Here is an 11,404-nt window from a genome sequence, read left to right on the forward strand (position 1 = left end):
CAGCCTGCCTCCCTGGGCCTCAGTTTGCTCAAGTGCGAATGGCACAGTGGAGTAGCCACGCACAGGGCCGTGGGGCTGTGTATGCTCCCTGACGTCAGCTGATGTGCACACTTGCAGGGGCATCACTCGTGTGTGTCTGTCTGGTGGGCTCTTCCCTTCTTGGTTTTTGTTTTTTTTTTAAGATTTATTTATTTATGTATTTATTTATTCACAAAACACACAGGGAGGGAGGCAGAGACACAGGCAGAGGGAGAAGCAGACTCCTCGCAGGGAGCCCGACGCGGGACTTGATTTCAGGACCCCGGGATCATGCCCTGAGCCAAAAATAGATGCTCATCCGCTGAGCCACCCAGGCGTCCCCTTCCCTTGTTGTACCAGCCACCCCCACACTCCGTTTACTTTGGGGGAGCTCCCCTCCCCCCTGCACATGGTATTAGCTGAGCCGTCTCCCTGCACACCTTCCTACCTGTCCCTCCAGCACTGGGAGTCAAATACGAAGTCCCTCTCAGCAGGGCTCCTCAGGGGTGAGTGGCAGCTCAGAAGGGCAAGAAGTAAGGGGAGAGGTGGTTTGGGGGGTTTTGCTGGCCTCAGACTGAGTTCCAGAAGCCACAGTGGGAAGGATGGGGCCAGGGGAGCGGCAGGCAAACCTGAGCTGGGTCTGGGATGCGGGGGCAGGGGTGGTGGCACCATGGGTCACCCAGCTGCTCATGTAGAAGCCTGGGGTAGCTGGACTCCTCCCTCTCACCCCCCACATCCAAACCATCAGTGCATCTGGCTTGCTGGGCCCTCAGAACATTCTAGAACCCAGCCTCCTCCTAGCCTCTACTTCTCACTAACCCCCCACATCCAACCATAGGCAATTCCTTCATAATGAGCCCTCAGAACACTTCAGAACTCAACCACCTCCACCTGCCTCTGCTGCCACCAGCCTGGCTCCAGCCGCCACGTCTCACCTGGAACATCGTGATTGCCTCCTCCCTTATCTCCTGTCCTCACAACCCTTTCTTCCTCAAAGCTGCCTGGACATTGGTTGCAAACAGCTCGCCTGTTCTCAAGTCCTCCCACCCCCCGTGGAAACCAGCACACCCAGGATCAAGCGAAGTTCCTTACCGTGGTCTGTAAGACCTCTGAGTTCTGGTCCCTGCTCCCCTCTCTGACCTCCTCTCCTCCACTCTCTTTCCGCATCCACTGCAGTGCCCCTCGCTGCTCCTGAGCTTCCTTAGTACGTTCCCACCTCAGGGCCTTTGCACTTACTGTTCTCTCTGCCTGGAACTTTGTTTCCCAAGTATTCATAAGACCCCTTCCCTCTCTATCAGGTCTTTTCTCAACTGTCACCTCCACATGGAGGTCTTCCTTGATTTCATATCTACAATAAGCCCTTGCTCCCCCATCACCTATCATTCCCCCATCTTCTTACCCTTTTGTATTTTCTTTCAAGCAGGTTCACTGATGTTATTTTATAGATTTAGTTGTATAATTATTGTGGGGGTCGCTGCTAGACAGACCCTGTGGTGTGACGAGTGTGGGGATGGGGAAGACACAGCGGGGTCTGCGGGGTGCTCAGAGCAGGTCCCTGCCTCAGTGTCCCCCTGAGGCCTGGACTCCCCACCCCCCTCAGCAGCCTGCTAATGCGATGCGGTAATTCTGAGTCCCTGCTTTGTCCGGGAAGAGAGGTTGCCATGGAAACAGAGGCGCGAGGCTCCAGCAAAGGGAGCATTACCCTCCCTTTGTTAGACCCAGAGGCCTGCCTTCTGGGGGCCACCCCACCTGCTGCCTGCCTTTGGGAAAGAAGACGGTCTGTGCTTGTTGAGGGGCCAGTAGCCAAGACTGGGGACCCCCAGTCTGCCCATCTTTCTTGCCCTTGAGCCTCCCTTTTGTCTCGTTGGTGAGGAGGAGGATGGAAGGGCCCAGCTCCCTGGAGCGGTGGAGGATCCGGCTGGGGAGCCCAGGGCATCTGGACCACCCGCATGTCCGCACCCCACGGCCTTCAGGCGTCCCTGACCCTGGCCTTCTGTGCACCCCTAGCCCTGGCATTTCCATCCGCACACAACTCTGCTTTCAGAAAATCCGTGCTGAGCCCACTGGGGCGCGCGTGGGCTGGGCTGGGGTGGGCCACGGGCCACAGTGACGGCGGCCAGCGCGGTTGCAACTGAAGACCTCCCTGGGCTCAGTGGCCCCTCGGGCGCCGCAGGAAGGGAGGGCCCGCCTGTGGGCACACGGGGGGGCGGGGTGCTGAACCCCTGCCCTGCCTCCCCGGGCCAGGGCCGCAGCCAGCCGGAAGGTCCGTGACCTCTGGGCTCGGGGTGTGGTCGCTTCGCTTCTTCCGTCCGCCTGGCTGCGGCCCAGGCCGGGAAGGGGGGCTGGGGCTGGGGGAGGGGGCGGGGCAGGAAGCCCAGGCCTCCCGCGGGCCAGGCCCCCTCCAGCAGGTGGCGAGGCCCGCCCTCCGGGGAGCCGCTCCCTGCCCCAGCCGCACCGGCCCTGAGCGCCCCCCGCCGGCCTTGGGCGCCTCTTCCCTTCCGTGCCCCTGCGCCTGCGCCTGCCCCTGCCCCTGCGCCTGCCCCTGCGCCTGCCCCTGCCCCAGCCCCTGCGCCTGCCCCTGCCCCTGCGCCTGCCCCTGCCCCGCCCAGGGCATCCCGCTCCCCGCTCGCGCCGCAGGAAGGGCCTGGGCGCCCAAGGCCGGAGCCGGGCGCCGGGGAGCCGGGTGCCGCCAGGGGGCGCTGCGGCGCCGTGGACGCGAGCCGGGAGCCCGGGCCAGTCGGGGCGCGGGGAGCCGGCCCCAGGGTCTCCCGGCGGCGGCCGCGGCCTGGGTCACGCGGGGCCCCTGCCCTCGCACCACGGCCCCGGGCAGGCGGCGGGGCCCGGCCTCCAGGCTCCGAACCTCCGCGCGGCGCAGAGCCGGCAAGATGCCCGGGTTCAGGGCTCAGACCCGGGCACTGCCCGTTACCAGCGCTCGGGGCCGTTGCCCTCGGAGCTTGGGGTGAAGTGAGGGGTGGCCCGTGAGGTGGGGTTACGTGAGGACGGAAGGTGCCAGTGCCCGTTCCGCGGCTCGGGAGGGGTCATTATTATCACTCGTTTCGCATCCTGTTTGCTCACAGCCCCAGAGACCCAGACGCGCGCGGAGGTGCAAGCGTCAGGAAGTGGACAATCGCGGGGGAGTGAACCCCGCGCCTGGAGCATCCAGGAGACATTCGGCCCAAACTGTCCCTTTCCAGGGAGACGAGGAAAACGAGAGGCTGCAGCAGGTTGAGCTCCAGAAGGTCTGTGCCAGGCCCTGACCGGGACAAGCTGCTGAGCACCGCGAGCCCCAGTCCCCCCACCTGTAAAATGGGATGCCGGCGTCTCTCAGGTAAGGCTAGGGGTGCACATCTAGGACCGGGTGTGGCACGCAGTAGGTGTTCAACAAACCTGGGTGGCCGCCTCCCCAGCTTCGTCACACAATGAGACAGGCTTGTAGAGGGAGGCCTGAGACCGGCCATCCCCCACCATCCAGGAGGGGACAAATGACAGCACCATGAGGCCATCCTGGAAGGGTGTTGGGTGGGAGGACAGTAGCTTTCAGTGCCACTGGCTGACCCTCTGGGCCTGGGCACAGCCCCTCTCCCGGCCATCGAGCCCTCTTCCCTGCTGAGGCTGCCATCCCCTGAGCAGCAGGAGGAGGGTGGACAGTGGCCGCAGCAGCAGGAAGGCCACTAGAGGTGGTGCTTGGGAAAGGCACAGGTGCAGAGGGGTGACGGACTCAGCAGAATGACCGGGGGGGGGGGTGTCTCCCAGGGTGCCAGGGAACTTCGTGGCCATTCTCACTGACCCCTCGCTGTATGTAAGAGCAACCAAAGTCAAAGAGGTAAGGGGCTTGCCCCAGGTCACATGGCTAGGCAGAGGTGGGTGGGGCAAAGGTGGCTGAGCCTGTATGTCTCCTCCACGATCAATATCCAGGCCACATTCATTTCTGCAGCCCTCTCCATACCAGCATGGAAGAGCGTGAAGATGTGTTTGTTGAGTGAATGACTGTGTCTGCCAGGCAGCATTACCAAAGATCTATGGTTGTGGTGAGGGAGGGGATGTTCTGCTCAACTTTGTTCTTCTCTGAGCTCCCTTGCTCCTGAGCTCAGGTCCAGACCCTTCAGTGGACTCTGAGATGTGCAGTGACCCCTGGAGACTCCGTTCTGTGAGGAGTGGCTCAGCCAGGACAAATGGACCCCCAGCCTCTGGGGTCCAGCTACTATTCCTAATTCTCTTCATGATTGTCCTGGGGCAGGAGGGACAGGAGGCTGGGAGGTCTGCGGGCAGGGCTGGGAGCCTTAGGAAGACAGGACCTAAGCTTGTGAATAAGAGCCCCCATGTTAGGCACAGCTGCCCCATGCTGAGGGTGAGCACGTTGGGATGGCCATTGGTTGGGGATGTTCATGCAGCCATCTGTTCGTTATTGAGCACCTGTTGTGTACCAGACGCTGGAGCATCAGACCTTTGGCTGGAGAAATGGACAGTCAACAAATAAACTTAGGATGTGAGGGCAGGGGGTGACAAGGGGGAAGACAGACAGCAGGGCAGACTTGGAGCAGAGCAACCCTGGGCCTGGGTCAGACAGAGGAGCATCGTAGGGACAGGAGCCGGGATGACGGGGAGGGAGGGGGCTGCCGGGTGGAAGGCAGGGGAGAGGGTCCCCGCAGAGGGGCCTGCTGGCGAGGCCAGGAGGCAATAATGTGCCGGGGTGGCTGACATGGGGTGACAGAGACTCAAGAGGGGGACCGTCGCCCATGCCCTAGGCCCCCTTGCCCTCCTCCCCCGCTGGCTCCCGGACCCCAAAACGGCACAGCCCGGAGAGGCTGCAGCAGCTCTATGGCCACAAGGGGGCAGCAGAGGACACACCTGGGAAGGACTGGGAAGGCTGGGGGCTGACCCAGAGCCCTGGGGGACTCCAGCAGCTGGGCCTGGGGACCAGACCCTCCCAACTCTGCTCCTCTGTCCCCATCCTTGCAGCTCTCTTCTGAGCCTCCCCCAGCTCCTCGGCAGTCGGAATAGTGCCTGCTAAAATCCTGATGCTTGCCTCTGTGTCATGGGGACCATCCCAGTTCCATCTCTGGGGCCCATTGTCGCTCTCAGTAACGTTGTTGGCAATCGCGCACACCTCCACTGATTGACCTGCCTTGAGCAACCTGCTTTCACTCTGAGACTCAGTTTCCCCATATGTAAGCGGGGGGTGATGCCAGAGCTTAGGTGTGGGAATCCTGTGCAAAGAAATTGATATAGTACTGATAAGGCATGCCAGGTACTCAGCACAGTGCCTGGCACATAGTAGCTGCTCAGTGAAGATAATTTATAATGACAAGGATTAATGACTTGGGGTGTTGAGCCGAGAGAGAGAGAGAGAGAGAGAGAGAGAGAGAGAGAGAGAGAGAAACTGTTCAGATGGGAACACTGAAGAGGAGGGATTTGCTAACGCATACCCACCAGGAACGAGACTGGGAGCACCCCCCACCCCAAGACTCCCTGTCCATTTGCAGATGGGGACCCTGAAAGGGTTGTCAGCCTGGCCAAGGCCGCTGAATCTGGGATGCCAGCTTCCTGGCCACAGCTTATCCTGCCCCTCTGGAACACCTGCCTGTCAAGACCCCCTTTGCCCAGCCTCTCACCTGCCACTGGTAGTTCCTGGACCATCTAGGCTCTGCTTGCACAGCACCTCCCACCCCAGGAGGTGACCCTCCCTCCCTGACAAGCCAACTCTGACGGGGGGAGGAAGGAGCTTGCTGGGGTGGGAGCTTCTCAGGCTGTGACTCCCAATGTCCGCCTGTGCCAACCGTGTGAGAGCAGAGAGCTGCAAACCCTGGAATGCCTCATGCCTGGAAACCTGGTCCTTTAGTCTTTGAGTTCTCAGATTATCCTAGTGGACGGGGCCCCCTCATTTCTAACAGAGTACGGAAGGGAGCCCCTAGATTTTGATGCCCTTCAGGGTGCATGAGGTGTTTCCGGAGGGTGGGTGGGCACCCAAGGGGAGGCAGCTGGAGGTGGCAGTTTAGGAGGAGCTGGGGTGGATGAGGGAGCATTGGGGAGCCTCGTGTGAACCCCCCTCCCCATGGGGAAGAACCTCCCCTGGATGGGTGTGCTCGTTCCCTTGGTGTGGAGGGGAAGCCCCTCTTCTGCGCCCCTCTCTCCCCATGTCCTTGTGAAACACCCACAGCCCTCTTGGAATAATTCCTCTGAAACCTCGAATACCTCCAGCGTCTCCCAGGGTATTTTTCTTGTGGTTAAGGTGGTATTTACAGTGAAAACAGCTATTGAAGCAAATCGCAAAAATAATGTCAGTGTTTCCACTTTTGACAAAAATGGGAAGGCAGGTGGTTTCTTGTCTGCGATAAGCGCATCTGCTCCTGCAATAATTACTATTTGAGATAATTATGAAAAAGAATTTAAATACTTAAGGCACGCACAGGGGCCAGGACAACTTTCTTTCGCCTTATTCATAATTTCTCCTGCAAGTTGGAGCCTTGTCCTGTCGTGGGCCGAGGGAGGGCCCCAGGAGAGGCACTGGAGGCGGTGGGCCAGTGCTCAGGCCCCGGGGCTGGGGCCAGGGCCGGCTCCGGGCCCCCGGAAGGACCGTGGCTCCTGGAGGCGGGCACACCTGGGTTGAATCTGGACTTGTCTGGGGTGCCACTGTGGACAATGAGCTCTGCACCTCAGTTTTCTTATCTGGGCAATGGGGCTAATGAGTGGGTACACCTTAGAGGATTGTTAGGAAAATCAAGCAGGTGAGGAAGGTCCGGGAAGCACCCAGTGCTCCGCAGGGGGAGCAGCCTGGGTTGGCATCTGAGGCTTCTGCAGCCTGGTGTCTGTGGAAATAAGACCCAGTGCTTGCTCAAGGAGAACCCGGTGAGTTTGCACTCCCTCCTCTCCACTCTCCCATCTGAACCCCTCTGGGGGATGCAGGATTCTGAGGGCAGCAGGGCAGCAGCGACTGCCCTAGAGCCAGAGAGGAGCAGGGCCCCAGGTAAGCTCAGGGGGCAGGGCCAGGGTTTAGAGCTGGGACCCAGGTGTCCCAGTCAGAGCTCTGTGCGGGGTGGGGGTGGGGGTGGGGGGGGTGGGGGTGGACTGTCAGGGAGAGAGTGTTCTCTCTGCAACCTGAGGTGTCCAAGCAGTGATCATCTACCAGGGATATTGGGGAAGGGCCAGGGCTGGGCTGGGGACCCCTGAAGACCTCTGTCTGGTCTTAGGATTTAAGGGCACATCAAGGGGATCCCTGGGTGGCGCAGCGGTTTGGCGCCTGCCTTTGGCCCAGGGCACGATCTTGGAGACCCAGGATCGAATCCCACATCGGGCTCCCGGTGCATGGAGCCTGCTTCTCCCTCTGCCTGTGTCTCTGCCCCTCTCTCTCTCTCTCTGTGACTATCATAAATAAATAAAAAAAAATTAAAAAAAAATAAGGGCACATCAAGACCCAAGGAACCTGGGTCCTAGGGGAAGCTAGGGAAGGGAGACATGGAGAGAAGGTGGCTGGGGCGGATGAAGCACACACAGGGGTCTCTGATCGAGCCCAGCTCTCAAGCTGCCTCCACCCAGGGCTGCCTCTGGGTGCCTGGGGACCTGCTTGAGTGGAAATGAGGCAGGGGGCTGGCCTGCATGACCTTGGAGGAAGAGGGTCCTGTGACCCATTCAAGCAGAAACCAAGAATCCACCCAGGGGGTCACAAGAAGACAAGCAGCTGGTCCTGCTCTGACTCATTGTCTGGTGTTGCATAGGTCTGTCTGTGCCTGACTCGGGCCTCACTTGCCTCATCTTTGCAACAATAGGGTTCGACTGTAAATGAAAACCCCGAAGAGCGATGGCTTAAATGAGGGAGAAATTTCTAGATCTTTTATATTGAAGCCTAGAGGTAGTTGGTACAGTTCTGGCATGGAGACCAGCCTTCTTCTAGCTTCTGGCTTCACGAAACTGAGGAGATCTGGTTCTCATGGTCCAAGATGGCTGCTGGAGTTCCAGCCATCACGTCTGAGTTCTAAGCAGAAAGACGGAGTGTGGAAGAAGAGAAAGGGACAAAGTGTGGGTATCGGATTTCTTTTAAGACAGGCTCCTGGAGGTTGATGCTGGGCACTATTTCAAACGTCCCAATGTTACGGGCTCAGCCACACAATCACTTCGCAATGCCAGAGGCTTGGGAATGAGGGCCTTATTCTGGGAGCCCAGCTGCAAATCAGAGAAAGAAGGGGGAGGATGGGGCTTGGATCTACCCCCAAACTGCCCCAGGAGGGCCCCCGAGGGTCTGGATGTGGACACCGTGCTGTGTCCCAGCTCTAAAGGATAGAACGCAGGCTACGTTGGAATAAACAAGTTTTCCAAACCCCAAGATTGTGATTGTGAGGGTGCACAATTTTCTAAATGTAGTGTGCGTGCATGCGCGTGTGCGCCTGCGTGCCACAGAGCGCGCCCCTCCCCCGCGCAGGGAGCAGGTTTGGGGCTCTGGGGCGCAGGGGCGGCCGCGGTGGACAGCGTCCGCGGCGGGGGGGCTCCCGGGCTCCTGGAATCCACTCGGCGGCCTGTCGGCACACGTGCCCGCGCGCAGGAGGCCGGGGCTGGGGCGGGGGGGGGGGGGGGGGGGGGGGCGGGGGCGGGGGCGGGGGGGGGGGCGCCCGGGAATGCCGGCTCTTCCTAAGCGGGGCGGCCGGCGGGGGGCGCCCGAGAGCAAGCTCCTCGCCTGCCCTGCGGGTTGTGTCCGCAGCCGCGCGTGTGAGCTCGAGCTCCAGGCACCCGCAGTCCCGCAACGTCGCTGCCCGGGGAGCTAGTCAGTTAACAAGACAAATTAGTGACGACGGGGTCCCGGAGAGCAGAGGATGCAGGGGCTGCAGTTCTAGGTGCCCGGTGGGCAAGGAAGGACTGACGCTTGGGCAGAGGCCTGAGACGGAGGAGGGAGCCCCGTGAGCACCCGAGAGACGGCGAGCCGGGCAGAGGGCACAGTCTGGGCAAAGGCCCTGAGGCCGGCCTGGGCTGGTGTGGCCGAGCTCCAGAGCAGCGCCAGGGTGGAAGCAGCTGCCTGAAGGGGAAGGAGGCAGGGGGCGGTGAGGTCAGGGAGGTCATGGAGCTGGATGGGTGCACCCTGGTAGCTGTGGGCAGGGCCTGGCCCTGCTCAGGGTGGGGTGGGAGCCCAGGCAGGTCTGGACAGAGGAGGGTCGTGATCTGATCTAGGTTTTCAGGGGACACCTCTGGCTGCTGCAGAGAGAAGATGGGTAAGGTGCAGGCGGCTCAGTGTCCCCACAGGCCGTCCTCCCTTCCTCAGCGGCATGGAGCTTCAGTCCTCCCGGTTCTGGCCCTCCCCCTTCACCGCGGCCGTCACCTGGCTCAGGCCTCAGCCCTCACCGTCCGTCTCTTGCTTCCTGTCCCTCCAAGCATTCAGTCCCTCCAGATGGCAAAGGGGCTCCGTGGTTCGAGACCTCCCATCGGGTGGGGGCAGGTTCTGGCCTTGGCAGGGGTTAGGCCACTTCTGAGACAGCTGCGGGGGGAGGAGGGCACCAAGCTCTGACTGGCCCTGCCCTGGGCTATCAGAATCAGCAGTTAACACAGGGCGGGTGGGATGCCACAGACCGACCAGCTTAGCCTGGGTGAGGTGAGGCCGCCCCTCTCTGCACAGCTGCACCTGAGAGGCATGTGGCCTTCAGGGGGATAGGGTGCCGTCCCGGGGGACACAAGGCTGGGGCTCAGGCTGTAAGCGCTGTCCCAATTCCCCCTCTAGGGGACGTGACGTCTGTATTACTTACTGCATTATCTGGCTGCGACAGATGACCACACAGATGACACACTGTGACTTAACATACGTCTCCCTTAACAGCTCTGCAGGTCAGAAATCCAGAATGCGTCTTACAGGGATGGACTCGCAGCGTCAGCAGGGTTGTGTGCCTTCTGGACACACTGGGAGAGAAGCATCTCCTTGTCTTTCCTGACCTCGGCAGGCCGCCTGCCTTCCTTGGCTCGTGGCCTCATCCTTCATCTTCAAAGCCAGCAGCCTCCGGTTTTTCTGTGACTTGGACCTTCTGCCTCCCATCTTCCACCTCTAGGGTGATGTTGGGCCCACCCAGAGAAGCAGAACAGCCTCCCACCTAACACCCTTCATTTCCGCATCTGCAAAGTGTCTTGCCGTGGGAGGGAACACATTCAGAGGCCCCAGGGATTAGGATGTGGACATTTGGGGGCACATTATTTATCTGCCAGGTGGCCCACAATGCAGCCATGCCCCCGCACTCCTGGGGGCGTCTGGAGCAGTGTGAGCTGCGTGGGGAGGGATGTGCCCCAAATAAGAGGAGTGGGAGGGTTTGCTTTCACTGTCCCCACTGCGGCAGAGAACATTCCAGACTATCCGGGCCCTTACCACTCAGCAGACCCTCTCGCTGCTTCCTGGGTTGGGAGAAGAAGGGGACGTGCCAGCAAAGACACCAGGAATCATCCCAAACCTGCAGCCACGGCCACCGCACATCCAGGGCTGCTCACGGTGGGGGTTCATTGATCTCAGGGTGCCGGGGAGGGGGAGTCCCCGTCCCACAGCGCTGCCTCCTGGCCCGAGCACCATGCTGCGGAGAGCAGGGCGGGCCACTGGGGAACAGCCTCCCCCCAGCCAGCAGCTGGAGGAAGGCAATGGTGAATCAGGCCTTGGGGAGCTCTGGAGAGCCCGGGGGCAAGCACCCATGGGGAGACCCAAACAGCCCCGGCCCCGGCTTCCCCGCTGGCCTCCCCGGCGGGCTGTCCGCTTGGCTGCTCCCTGGGTGTCTTCGTCTGCAGTCCCTTCACCCCCGGCCCCCTCTGGGGCGGCCTCCTTCAGGCTGCACCTGCGTTTTGTCTGAGCCTATGTTTTCAGTGACTGAGTGGGGAAATTTTAAATTAAAATCTGTATTTGTTGCTTTTCTTGACAACGGTATAGCAGCAACCGCACAGCCCACACTTCCAGTTGGCAATGACCGGCTGGCCCTGAGTCCACCCCCCCTTTGACGGCGCCCATGCTGTCCTGCTCCCCGCAGTCTCCACGCTTCCTACAGTCTGCCTGGCATTCCTCTGCTGTTGGCCTTCATTTTGTGTCCACGCCTTGTCAGGTCCTCACTATTCTCACCCCTCCCACCCTGTCCTGATGCCCCCAAGCTGGGGGTGAGGGGTGGGGGGCGCCTGGGCAGCAGGGACGTGGGGACCTGGAGAAGCCATAGTTTCCTGGTAAAGCCTGACCCAGGGAGATGCTGTCCGCGGGGGCCCCGTGAGTGCAGAGCACTGGCCGAAGCGTACATTGACCATGGTGGAGGGCCCGTCCTGTCGTGGCACACTCCAGTGCTGGGACCTGAAGACTGCCCACCCCCACGGGCCCAGAAGTGTGGACACCGAGCCCGTCTGCCTGCACTGGGAACTTCAGCACTGCCTTCACCTTTCTGGGCCCTCGTTGGTT

The 11,404-nt window shown here is 60.9% G+C and overlaps 1 long non-coding RNA gene across 6 annotated transcripts; it reads left to right on the forward strand.

Moving 5' to 3' along the window:
- The first annotated feature begins 831 nt into the window (after positions 1 to 831).
- Positions 832 to 11,058, forward strand: LOC111091226. Of its 6 annotated transcripts, XR_005374544.1 has the most exons (4): positions 832 to 1,118; positions 3,213 to 3,346; positions 3,772 to 3,841; positions 5,502 to 7,035. It is a non-coding gene; the product is annotated as an uncharacterized LOC111091226 (long non-coding RNA). The 6 variants fall into 6 exon arrangements; XR_005374547.1 differs by lacking the exons at positions 3,772 to 3,841; positions 5,502 to 7,035 and adding an exon at positions 9,812 to 11,058; XR_005374543.1 differs by having other exon boundaries at positions 3,772 to 7,035.
- Positions 11,059 to 11,404: the final 346 nt, after the last annotated feature.

The sequence above is a fragment of the Canis lupus genome, chromosome 20, assembly GCF_011100685.1.
Source record: "Canis lupus familiaris isolate Mischka breed German Shepherd chromosome 20, alternate assembly UU_Cfam_GSD_1.0, whole genome shotgun sequence".
Lineage (NCBI taxonomy): Eukaryota > Metazoa > Chordata > Mammalia > Carnivora > Canidae > Canis > Canis lupus.